At 40.8% G+C, this 12,500-nt stretch overlaps 1 protein-coding gene across 3 annotated transcripts in view; it reads left to right on the top strand.

The window, feature by feature from the left end:
* LOC139753812 (uncharacterized) overlaps positions 1 to 12,500 on the top strand; it is a 446,936-nt gene that overhangs the window by 220,919 nt on the left and 213,517 nt on the right. The window contains exon 1 of one of the 3 annotated variants that reach the window (XM_071670705.1): positions 8,704 to 8,803. The exons of the other annotated variants lie outside the window; for them this stretch is intronic. The gene's annotated coding sequence lies outside the window, so the exon portion shown is untranslated. Of the gene's footprint in view, positions 1 to 8,703; positions 8,804 to 12,500 lie in introns of those variants that run through there. 3 annotated transcript variants of the gene reach the window in all.

Raw genomic sequence — 12,500 nt, forward strand, 5'->3', positions numbered from 1 at the left:
ATATATATATATATATATATATATATATATATATATATATATATATATATATATATATATATATATATATATATATACCACTAAGAGGAAGATTTGAAGAAAAAAAAAGATAAAGAAAAAGAGAGATACAGAAAGACAGAGAGAGAGACACACAGACTTGTTTATATCAGCTCTAAATTAACTAAACCTTGATACACAGAACAGGTTGAACAGACGAGAACGGAGAACTCTGTGCCACCAGCGTGATGTTACATGTCCCTGTGTTCTCTCGTCTGTGGCGCTTCAGGATCAATTTCATTTGATAAGTGATTTCTGTTTTGTCTTTCTCATCTGTGAAGCCAATTACAACAGACAACTAGGGTGTCCTCTTGTCTGTGTGAGTGTCATCACATAATGCGTTCTTTTTCTGTGTGTGTGTTGTGTGTGTGTGTGTATGTTGTGTGTGTGTGTGTGTGATTTTCCAGTCCACTGAAAACAGGCTGGAGTACCCGGCGCTTGTAGCGCGTCATCCGTAAAGTGACGCAAATAAACGACATTTTTGGCGGGTATCGTTGCAAATGTGACGCAGCCTAAAAGCAAGGTGGATGTGTGTGGGGGGGGGGACCTTTGTATGTGACGCAGACAGAAAGCCGTCGATAGGGTGGGGGGGGGGTGACATTTCTTTCTGTGACGCAAACAAGGTTGACGTCCGTCGCCTGTGCGTCGTGACGCAAACAAGGTTGACGTCCGTCACCTTTGCGTCGTGACGCAAACAAGGTTGACGTCCTTCACCTGTGCGTCGTGACGCAAAGGAGGTTGACGTCCGTCACCTGTGCGTCGTGACGCAAACGAGGTTGACGTCCGTCACCTGTGCGTCGTGACGCAAAGGAGGTTGACGTCCGTCACCTGTGCGTCGTGACGCAAACGAGGTTGACGTCCGTCACCTGTACGTCGTGACGCAAACGAGGTTGACGTCCGTCACCTTTGCGTCGTGGCGCAAACAAGGTTGACGTCCGTCACCTTTGCGTCGTGACGCAAACAAGGTTGACGTCCGTCACCTTTGCGTCGTGACGCAAACGAAGTTGACGTCCGTCACCTTTGCGTCGTGACGCAAACAGCCAAAAAAGATAAAAAGACTTTGGGGAAACTCATTTCAACAATAGCCCCGTGATCCTGTTAGGTAAGGGAACTGCTTGTTAACAAGAGGTATTGCTATTCTGTGGTTCAGAGGCGCTTACAATGTTAAGTCTTATTAGTACGCATCCAGATGGTAATAGCGAAGCTTTTGGCTAGGAGTATGTTAATGACCCTGGGTCCACACACACACACACACACACACACACACACACACACACACACACACACACACACACACTCCCGTGAGCGAAAACACAATGGCGAGGGTAAATTTGTAATATGTGAGCTTTTAAAAGCTTCCCCCCTCCCCCCTAAATCCCCCCCCCCCCACGCAAAATTACAGAGAAAGGGTACCTAAGTCGAGGTAAGGGTGTGTGTGAGAGAGAGAGAGAGAGAGAGAGAGAGAGAGAGAGAGAGAGAGAGAGAGAGAGTTGATATGCAGCCACTGGTCTGGTGAGCTGTGCCTGCGCGCGCGTGTGTGTGTGTCCCCACCAACGCAACAACAGCTTTCGCACCCGAGGCGCACGCGTGGTTGCCGCTTCCACTAGTTTACGTGTGTGTGGGGACCAGTCAGTCACACGAGGCTTGACCGTTATCATACTATTTTTCTTGTTTTTTCCCCCCTCCTGCGCTCGACCAGCGAAGCTGTTGAATTCCCTTCCTCCTTTCGTCTTTCCCTCCTTCCACTTACTATGACTCGGGTCTACCATAACCCGAGGGAACTCGGATCACCTCCCGTTTTCTTTATCTCATACCCAGAAGAGGTGACTGTGATTGGACCGTGTCATGACCGTGCCATGTCACACTCAGATAGATAGAGTAGACGAGGGAAACAAGAAAAGCCACATGTATAATGGATGGCCCACCCCTTTTTTCTAGACCATCCTTACTCACCACTTCGAAAAAGGTTTGAACCTTCGCTTGGGGTGACGTACTGACTGAAATCCTCCGTCGCTTTATTCACGATGTACAATTATGTAAATCACAACACACCGCGGAAATGAGTGGTTCCACCCCCCCCCCCACAGTCAAACCCCCCTCCCCCTAGCGCCGATTTACAAGAAGATGATGGCTCATACCTCTCCACCCCTCCCTCCACCTTCCCTCCACCCCCCAAACCCCTTCATAGAAATAATTGCCCTGGAACGAGCAATTAACCTCTTAACCGCGTCCTTCTCCCAACGACTCCAGGGGGAGTTGGGGTTGGGGGGAGAGAATGATTATTCGCCCACCGCCAGCAGTGCGCAAGAAACCGGTGGAAAATCAAATGGGTTTCTCCAACGCCACGAAACAGAGCCGTTCTCTTAATATGGCAACGGAAACACCGAGAGGTGAGTCTTAGTGTGTTGCTTTGAGGTCCGTGGATGGGAAGCTGAAAAGGGTACGTGTTGTGGAGATGTTTAAATATTCTCTAGTGCAAGTTAAGGACGCTGACATGTTCTGAGCTCCCCCCCCCTTTCCCTGTTGTCGACTCTCCTTAGAATTTGATGGCTACAGTTAGCTAAAAAAAAAATGGCTATTGAAGAAGCGTATCTTATTTATGTTGGGATACATTGTTGTGAAGTACATAGACGACTAATTGCTCATGCCACTTTATATATATATATATATATATATATATATATATATATATATATATATATATATATATATATACACACACAGATGTTAAAAAATTGTATGATATTCATGTTCAAGAGATGGGGACCCACGAGTGTAAAACTCCCTCCCCATACAGTACATGGAGGTAATTACAAATTGGTAATTACACATACACCCTCGCGTATACACACACAGACACATGTACGTATACCCACTGGAAGCATAATACTTGCATCCACCCAGTGTAACCTCTCCCCTCTTAACCCCACTGTTGGTATTAATGCATGGTCTCCGTACCTGAAGTATTTGAATTATTATTATTATTATTATTATTATTATTATTATTATTATTATTATTATTATTATTATTACTACTATTATTACTGTTATTCGTAGAAGTAGTATTGGTAGTAGGTCTAGTAGTAGTAGTAATAGTCGTAGTAGTAATAATATCCCTGGGGATAGGGGGGAAAGAATACTTCCCACGTATTCCCTGCGTGTCGTAGAAGGCGACTAAAAGGGGAGGGAGCGGGGGGCTGGAAATCCTCACCTCTCAATTTTTTTTAATTTTCCAAAAGAAGGAAGAGAGAAGGGGGCCAGGTGAGGATATTCCCTCAGAGGCCCAGTCCTCTGTCCTTAACGCTACCTTGCTAACGAAAGTAATAATAGTCGTAGTAGTAGTAGTAGTAGTAGATCTAGTAGTAGCAGTAATAGTCGTAGTAGTAGTAGATCTAGTAGTAGTAGTAGTAATAGTTGTAGTAGTAATAGTACATGCATACGCATACACCCTTCCCACTATCGAAGGTGTAGACCCCCCCCTCCTCCTCCTCCTCCTCCCACTTCCAGAGTCTTACAGAGTCTGTGACAGACAGAGACAGACAGACAGACAGACGTCAGTGCACAGAGATGTGTTTATAGTGACAGTAAGACCGTCTCTGTACGCGCCAAACATTTTATCTTTTCCCCTTTGAGGCATCCTGTTTTTTTATTTCTTTTTTTTTGGAACGAATTTTATCCTTGTAATTTCAATCTAAACTTTGAAGTTTTAGAATTTGCATAATCATGTATATAGACAGGTATATCAGTTTATCGTTTTCTCTCTTCTTTTTTTTTACGTGTAACGAAAACGGGATACAGATGATATACATCCACTTTTCATTAGTCAAACTCCAAACTTGTGGAAAGAGTAGGGTAATTTGGGTCGCTGAGGTAACTTGTAACTCAGAGAGAAAAGGAAAAACTTCTCGAAATAACTTTCAGATACAAATTTCCCTTCCCTTAATGGAGAACACAGGAGAAGAGGGCTTAGCTGGGCCGGAGCATGAGAGAAGAAAGCTTAGCTGGGGGGGCTTCCGACGCAAATGGTTTCCCCGGCTGTTTTCGTAACGTGGAATTTTTCCAAGCTTAGCCAAGTTTCAATCCCCAGGATGAAGGAACTTCACCTCCCGTCATTCATTACCTGGAAGACGAACTGGGCGCTTGGGGTTGTGATGGCAGTTATTGGGAGTTTGTCTTCACTGAATTGTAGTTCGTTATAATGTCATAATGACATTCATTTCTTGTTATAATGCCGGGAATTTTGGGTCATGATTACGTTCATTTCTTGTTATAATGCCGGGAATTTTGGGTCATGATTACGTTCATTTCATGTTATAATGCCGGGAATTTTGGGTCATGATTACGTTCATTTCTTGTTATAATGCCGGGAATTTTGGGTCATAATTACATTCATTTCTTGTTATAATGCCGGGAATTTTGGGTCATGATTACGTTCATTTCTTGTTATAATGCCGGGAATTTTGGGTCATAATGACATTCATTTCTTGTTATAATGCCGGGAATTTTGGGTCATGATTACGTTCATTTCTTATTATAATGCCGGGAATTTTGGGTCATAATTACATTCATTTCTTGTTATAATGCCGGGAATTTTGGGTCATGATTACGTTCATTTCTTGTTATAATGCCGAGAATTTTGGGTCATAATTCCGTTCATTTCTTGTTATAATGCCGGGAATTTTGGGTCATGAATACGTTCATTTCTTGTTATAATGCCGAGAATTTTGGGTCATAATTCCGTTCATTTCTTGTTATAATGCCGGTGAAATTTTTTGGTTGTAGATACAGACATTTAAGAGTTTAAAGCAGTGTTGACTATTTGATAGTGAAACTCAGTTATAACGACTTTACGAAACTGATTATAGCGAGATACTGAAACTGGGTTGTAATGAAACACTAGATCTGTGTTGTTAATGAATTTCTGTTGTCATAAGACCTGTTATAACAACACAACTGACTTTGTTACAATGTCACGAGAGACCTTGTTAAAAGTCAATATAGACTTTGTTAGAACAACACCAGAAACCTTGTTATAACAACACGCTAGATTTCGTTATATTAACACTAGAAACCTTGTTATAACAACACTATAGATTTCGTTATAATAACACTAGAAACCATGTTATAACAACACTGTATATTTCGCTATAATGACACTAGAAACCTTGTTGTAACAACACTCTAGATTTCGTTATAATGACACTAGAAACCATGTTATAACAACACTGTACATTTCGCTATAATGACACTAGAAACCTTGTTATAACAACGCTATATATTTCGTTATAATGAAACTAGAAACCTTGTTATAACAACACTCTAGATTTCGTTATATTAACACTAGAAACCTTGTTATAACAACACTATAGATTTCGTTATAATAACACTAGAAACCTTGTTATAACAACACTATATATTTCGCTATAACGACACTAGAAACCTTGCTATAACGACACTCTAGATTCCGCTATAGCGAAACTAGGAACCTTGTTGTAAGGTAACTTACACCTTGTTAACCATGTTACGCCGGCGCTGGACGCTCTTACACCCCGACCAGAAATCGTGTTAGATGCCTGTCGTAAACGGAGTCGGATCCTGTTAAGCGGTCTTTAATCCCTTGACGCTTGATTCCTTCACAAGTTCTCGAACGTGTGTCGCAAACATGACGCTGTACGTTACGACAGACGTAAATTCTTCCAAGACGCTGTACGTTACGACAGACGTAAATTTGACGCTGTATGTTACGACAGACGTAAATTCTTCCAGGACGCTGTACGTTACGACAGACGTAAATTTGACGCTGTACGTTACGACTGACGTAAATTCTTTCATGACGCTGTACGTTACGACAGACGTTAATTCTTTTTTTTTTTTTTAATAATATAAGGGTAGTGGATGATGGCAATTAAAGTGGATGGGGAAATAGCAAGTGATACAACCATGGATGGATATATATATATATATATATATATATATATATATATATATATATATATATATATATATATATATATATTAGAACTGTATCGAGGTTGAGGAAACAGCGAGTGATACAAGCATGGATGGATATATATTTGTCTTTTTTAGAACTGGATCGAGGTAGAGAGGGTTTACAAAGACACCAAAGCTACATTCACCCGCAAAGCAACAAACAAATCCAGCAACAAGAACAACAAGAACAACAAAGTAAGCAGTCACTAAGGGCCATTTTCCCCCAGTGGCCATAAATCGCCCGTGTAATTACAGTGGCGTCGCGTGCCGTGTGTGGTGTATGGCCGTGTGCAAGGCAGGCCCTCCGAATGCCGTATTTATGGCCATATTCCTTAGGGCTGCTCCTTACGTGTGATCTTGGAAGCCATACCAGAGAGCGGATCCTTAGGGCTTCTCCCGTGTGATCTTGGTTATCTTGGAGGCCATACCAGAGAGCGGATCCTTAGGGCTTCTCCCGTGTGATCTTGGTGATCTTGGAGGCCATACCAGAGAGCGGATCCTTAGGGCTTCTTACGTGTGATCTTGGTTATCTTGGAGGCCATACCAGAGAGCGCATTCTTTGGGTTCTCTTGGTTATATTACAAGAGGCAGGGTTGGCTGCGTTCTCAGAGCTGCCTTCGTGTGTGATCTTAGCGAGTTAGTGTGGGGCATATTTCCAGCGCTGCTCCTGTGTTATCTTGGTTCTCTAACTTGGGCAGTATGTGGCACATTCCCAGGGGCAGCTGTGGTGGTGCGATGGTAGTTATCTTAGTGAGGCAATGTGGGGTCAAAGTCCTTGCGTTGGTGTGGAGTGATCTTGGCTTGGTTACGAGGAGGCGTCATGGGTACACCGGCAGGGCTAGTCTGGTGTGATCTTTGGTTATCTTACAGTCGAGCAGCATAGTGATATCTTTGGTGGTTATCTTACAGTCGAGCAGCATGGTGATATCTTTGGTTATCATCTTACAGTCGAGCAGCATGGTGATATCTTTGGTGGTTATCTTACAGTCGAGCAGCATGGTGATATCTTTGGTTATCTCACAGTCGAGTAGCATGGTGATATCTTTGGTTATCTCACAGTCGAGCAGCATGGTGATATCTTTGGTTATCTCACAGTCGAGCAGCATGGTGATATCTTTGGTTATCTCACAGTCGAGCAGCATGGTGATATCTTTGGTTATCTCACAGTCGAGCAGCATGGTGATATCTTTGGTTATCTTACAGTCAAGCAGCATGGTGATATCTTTGGTTATCTTACAGTCGAGCAGCATGGTTATATATTTGGTGGTTATCTTACAGTCAAGCAGTCTGGTGTGATCTTTGGTTATCTTACAGTTGAGCAGCAAGAGTTGGGGGTGTTTTGAATATATGCAAATGAGTCCTCGGGTTACATTTGAAAAGATTATTTGCGTCCGTGGCTAAATTTTTCTGTATGTTACATGCTTTGAGAGAGAGAGAGAGAGAGAGAGAGAGAGAGAGAGAGAGAGAGAGAGAGAGAGAGAGAGAGAGAGAGATGTCCTTATGAATATAGATAGCCAGGAAAGCATCTATATAGATAGATATATATAGATACTGGCAGAGGAGAGGGTTCAACTCTCCAAATAACCCAGCGAAACAGCTGGCTTGAAAGCCATCCCCAGAAACCACGTCTCCACAAGTGGCCCACCGTCTTAGTGGCTGAAGTGTGTGTGCATAGCCTGACCACTTGATACATCTTCTGTATTTCTTCCTCCGATTGTCTTTTATACCCTCTACATTTATCCGCTACCCAGTGCATTATAAATGCTCTCCATTTATCCGTTACCCATTACATAATACATCTTCGCCAGGGATGATTATTCTTGTAATTACGACCAGTCTGCTTGCCCACCTCGCTTCAGTTGACAGTGGCACACTGAGTGTGTGCAACCCTAGAACCTATTTCCTTGCCTATTTCATATGTGTAGAACCTATTACCCTCTCTATTTCATGTAGTGTGCAAGAACCTATTACCATCCCTATTTCATATGTGTAGAACATATTACTTTCCCTATTTCATGGGTGTAGAACCTATTACCCTCCCTATTTCATGTGTGCAAGAACCTGTTACCCTCCATATTTCATGTGTGTAGAAGCTATTACTCTCCCCCATTTCATTTCTCCTTTTCTGCCTCTCTCTTTCCCACCCCACTTCTGGGAATCCTCGAAAACTAATCGCTTATGAATTCTTTAAATCCCCCAAACCTGTCTCGTCAGTTCAACCACCAGAAACCATATATATATATATATATATATATATATATATATATATATATATATATATATATATATATATATATATATATATGAGGTAAGAATAAGTACAGAAGGAAACCCAAATAAAGAAAAAAGAAGGTAGATGCATAGCAAATTTGAATATATATATATATATATATATATATATATATATATATATATATATATATATATATATATGTATATATATATATATATATATATATATATATATATATATATATATATATATATATATATAGCCAGACACACAGATAAAACATATCAAAAGAATTATATGTAAAAAAAAAAACTTTCCTTGTAAAGAAATGCTGTACTTGTTGACTAAAGTACTATTTCATCGTAAATGAATGAACGTATTTTTTTTGTTAATGGTGATTACCCTTTCTCATTAACAGGTGGGTGAGGCAGATCTCCCCAGCTGGCCTTCTTGCACGTAGAAGGTCGAGTGTCGAAGCAACACCTAAAAGTCTGGAGTGTGTTTGTGCGACGAGCTGTCAAGGTAAACCCATTGCATGGTCACCCGTTGTAGTATTTTTCGTACACAAAAGAAGCATTATATATATATATATATATATATATATATATATATATATATATATATATATATATATATATATATATAGATAGATAGATAGATAGATAGATAGGTGAGGAGAGACAGTTATGATACAAGACATTAGTGTATGATGGATGGATAATGTGGTTGTGGCTATTATTACCACTGTTTATTTTCTCGTGGCCTGCGAATAAGATGTGACCAGCCCAGAGAATTTATATAGGTGTTCGTATTGTTATAGATCAGCTGATGATATATATATATATATATATATATATATATATATATATATATATATATTCTTTTTTTAGGAAGGGAGGTGTGTAATCCGTTACGACTTGTAAAGGTTGAAAAATAGAAAAATATTTGGTATTTCGGAAAATATAAAGATATTTCCCTACCTGTTATTCCAGTTAGAAATACTATATATATATATATATATATATATATATATATATATATATATATATATATATATATATATATATATATATATATATATATATATATTGGAAAGGATCACAGTTTTGCGTGTCCTCAAGTATATTCATATGAGTCCACAAGGAAGTTGAAACACGATAGGTTCCTGAGTGCACTTTCGTGTAATAATCACATCATCATGGGAGATACAAGAAAGAAATATAAATCAGTTGATATACAACGAAGAGACGTAGCTAGGACGCCATATATATATATATATATGGCGTCGAGGTGGTGTGCAAAGTGAGAGGGTTAGGGAAAATGATTTGATAAACAGAGAAGAGGTAGTAAAAGCTTTGCGGAAGATGAAAGCCGGCAAGGCAGCAGGTTTGGATGGTATTGCAGTGGAATTTATTAAGAAAGGGGGTGACTGTATTGTTGACTGGTTGGTAAGGTTATTTAATGTATGTATGACTCATGGTGAGGTGCCTGAGGATTGGCGGAATGCGTGCATAGTGCCATTGTACAAAGGCAAAGGGGATAAGAGTGAGTGCTCAAATTACAGAGGTATAAGTTTGTTGAGTATTCCTGGTAAATTATATGGGAGGGTATTGATTGAGAGGGTGAAGGCATGTACAGAGCATCAGATTGGGGAAGAGCAGTGCGGTTTCAGAAGTGGTAGAGGATGTGTGGATCAGGTGTTTGCTTTGAAGAATGTATGTGAGAAATACTTAGAAAAGCAAATGGATTTGTATGTAGCATTTATGGATCTGGAGAAGGCATATGATAGAGTTGATAGAGATGCTCTGTGGAAGGTATTAAGAATATATGGTGTGGGAGGCAAGTTGTTAGAAGCAGTGAAAAGTTTTTATCGAGGATGTAAGGCATGTGTACGTGTAGGAAGAGAGGAAAGTGATTGGTTCTCAGTGAATGTAGGTTTGCGGCAGGGGTGTGTGATGTCTCCATGGTTGTTTAATTTGTTTATGGATGGGGTTGTAAGGGAGGTAAATGCAAGAGTCCTGGAAAGAGGGGCAAGTATGAAGTCTGTTGGGGATGAGAGAGCTTGGGAAGTGAGTCAGTTGTTGTTCGCTGATGATACAGCGCTGGTGGCTGATTCATGTGAGAAACTGCAGAAGCTGGTGACTGAGTTTGGTAAAGTGTGTGGAAGAAGAAAGTTGAGAGTAAATGTGAATAAGAGCAAGGTTATTAGGTACAGTAGGGGTGAGGGTCAAGTCAATTGGGAGGTGAGTTTGAATGGAGAAAAACTGGAGGAAGTGAAGTGTTTTAGATATCTGGGAGTGGATCTGTCAGCGGATGGAACCATGGAAGCGGAAGTGGATCATAGGGTGGGGGAGGGGGCGAAAATTTTGGGAGCCTTGAAAAATGTGTGGAAGTCGAGAACATTATCTCGGAAAGCAAAAATGGGTATGTTTGAGGGAATAGTGGTTCCAACAATGCTGTATGGTTGCGAGGCGTGGGCTATGGATAGAGATGTGCGCAGGAGGATGGATGTGCTGGAAATGAGATGTTTGAGGACAATGTGTGGTGTGAGGTGGTTTGATCGAGTAAGTAACGTAAGGGTAAGAGAGATGTGTGGAAATAAAAAGAGCGTGGTTGAGAGAGCAGAAGAGGGTGTTTTGAAATGGTTTGGGCACATGGAGAGAATGAGTGAGGAGAGATTGACCAAGAGGATATATGTGTCGGAGGTGGAGGGAACGAGGAGAAGAGGGAGACCAAATTGGAGGTGGAAAGATGGAGTGAAAAAGATTTTGTGTGATCGGGGCCTGAACATGCAGGAGGGTGAAAGGAGGGCAAGAAATAGAGTGAATTGGAGTCATGTGGTATACAGGGGTTGACGTGCTGTCAGTGGATTGAAGCAAGGCATGTGAAGCGTCTGGGGTAAACCATGGAAAGCTGTGTAGGTATGTATATTTGCGTGTGTGGACGTGTGTATGTACATGTGTATGGGGGGGGGGGGGTTGGGCCATTTCTTTCGTCTGTTTCCTTGCGCTACCTCGCAAACGCGGGAGACAGCGACAAAGTATAAAAAAAAAAAAAAAAAAAAAAAAAAATATATATATATATATATATATATATATATATATATATATATATATATATATATATATATATATATATATATATATGTTGGAAAGGATCACAATTTTGCGCGTGATCAAGATATTCCTATGAGTCCACGGGAACTTTTCGTGTTTCATTTTCCCCGTGGACTCATAGGAATATATATATACATATATATATATATATATATATATATATATATATATATATATATATATATATATATATATATATAAAAGAAAAACAAATGGATTTGTATGTAGCATTTATGGATCTGGAGAAGGCATATGACAGAGTTGATAGAGATGCTCTGTGGAAGGTATTAAGAATATATGGTGTGGGAGGCAAGTTGTTAGAAGCAGTGAAAAGTTTTTATCGAGGATGTAAGGCATGTGTACGTGTAGGAAGAGAGGAAAGTGATTGGTTCTCAGTGAATGTAGGTTTGCGGCAGGGGTGTGTGATGTCTCCATGGTTGTTTAATTTGTTTATGGATGGGGTTGTTAGGGAGGTGAATGCAAGAGTTTTGGAAAGAGGGGCAAGTATGAAGTCTGTTGGGGATGAGAGAGCTTGGGAAGTGAGTCAGTTGTTGTTCGCTGATGATACAGCGCTGGTGGCTGATTCATGTGAGAAACTGCAGAAGCTGGTGACTGAGTTTGGTAAAGTGTGTGAAAGAAGAAAGTTAAGAGTAAATGTGAATAAGAGCAAGGTTATTAGGTACAGTAGGGTTGAGGGTCAAGTCAATTGGGAGGTAAGTTTGAATGGAGAAAAACTGGAGGAAGTAAAGTGTTTTAGATATCTGGGAGTGGATCTGGCAGCGGATGGAACCATGGAAGCGGAAGTGGATCATAGGGTGGGGGAGGGGGCGAAAATTCTGGGAGCCTTGTAGAATGTGTGGAAGTCGAGAACATTATCTCGGAAAGCAAAAATGGGTATGTTTGAAGGAATAGTGGTTCCAACAATGTTGTATGGTTGCGAGGCGTGGGCTATGGATAGAGTTGTGCGCAGGAGGATGGATGTGCTGGAAATGAGATGTTTGAGGACAATGTGTGGTGTGAGGTGGTTTGATCGAGTAAGTAACGTAAGGGTAAGAGAGATGTGTGGAAATAAAAAGAGCGTGGTTGAGAGAGCAGAAGAGGGT

The sequence above is a fragment of the Panulirus ornatus genome, chromosome 15 (genome assembly GCF_036320965.1).
Source record: "Panulirus ornatus isolate Po-2019 chromosome 15, ASM3632096v1, whole genome shotgun sequence".
NCBI classification, from domain to species: domain Eukaryota; kingdom Metazoa; phylum Arthropoda; class Malacostraca; order Decapoda; family Palinuridae; genus Panulirus; species Panulirus ornatus.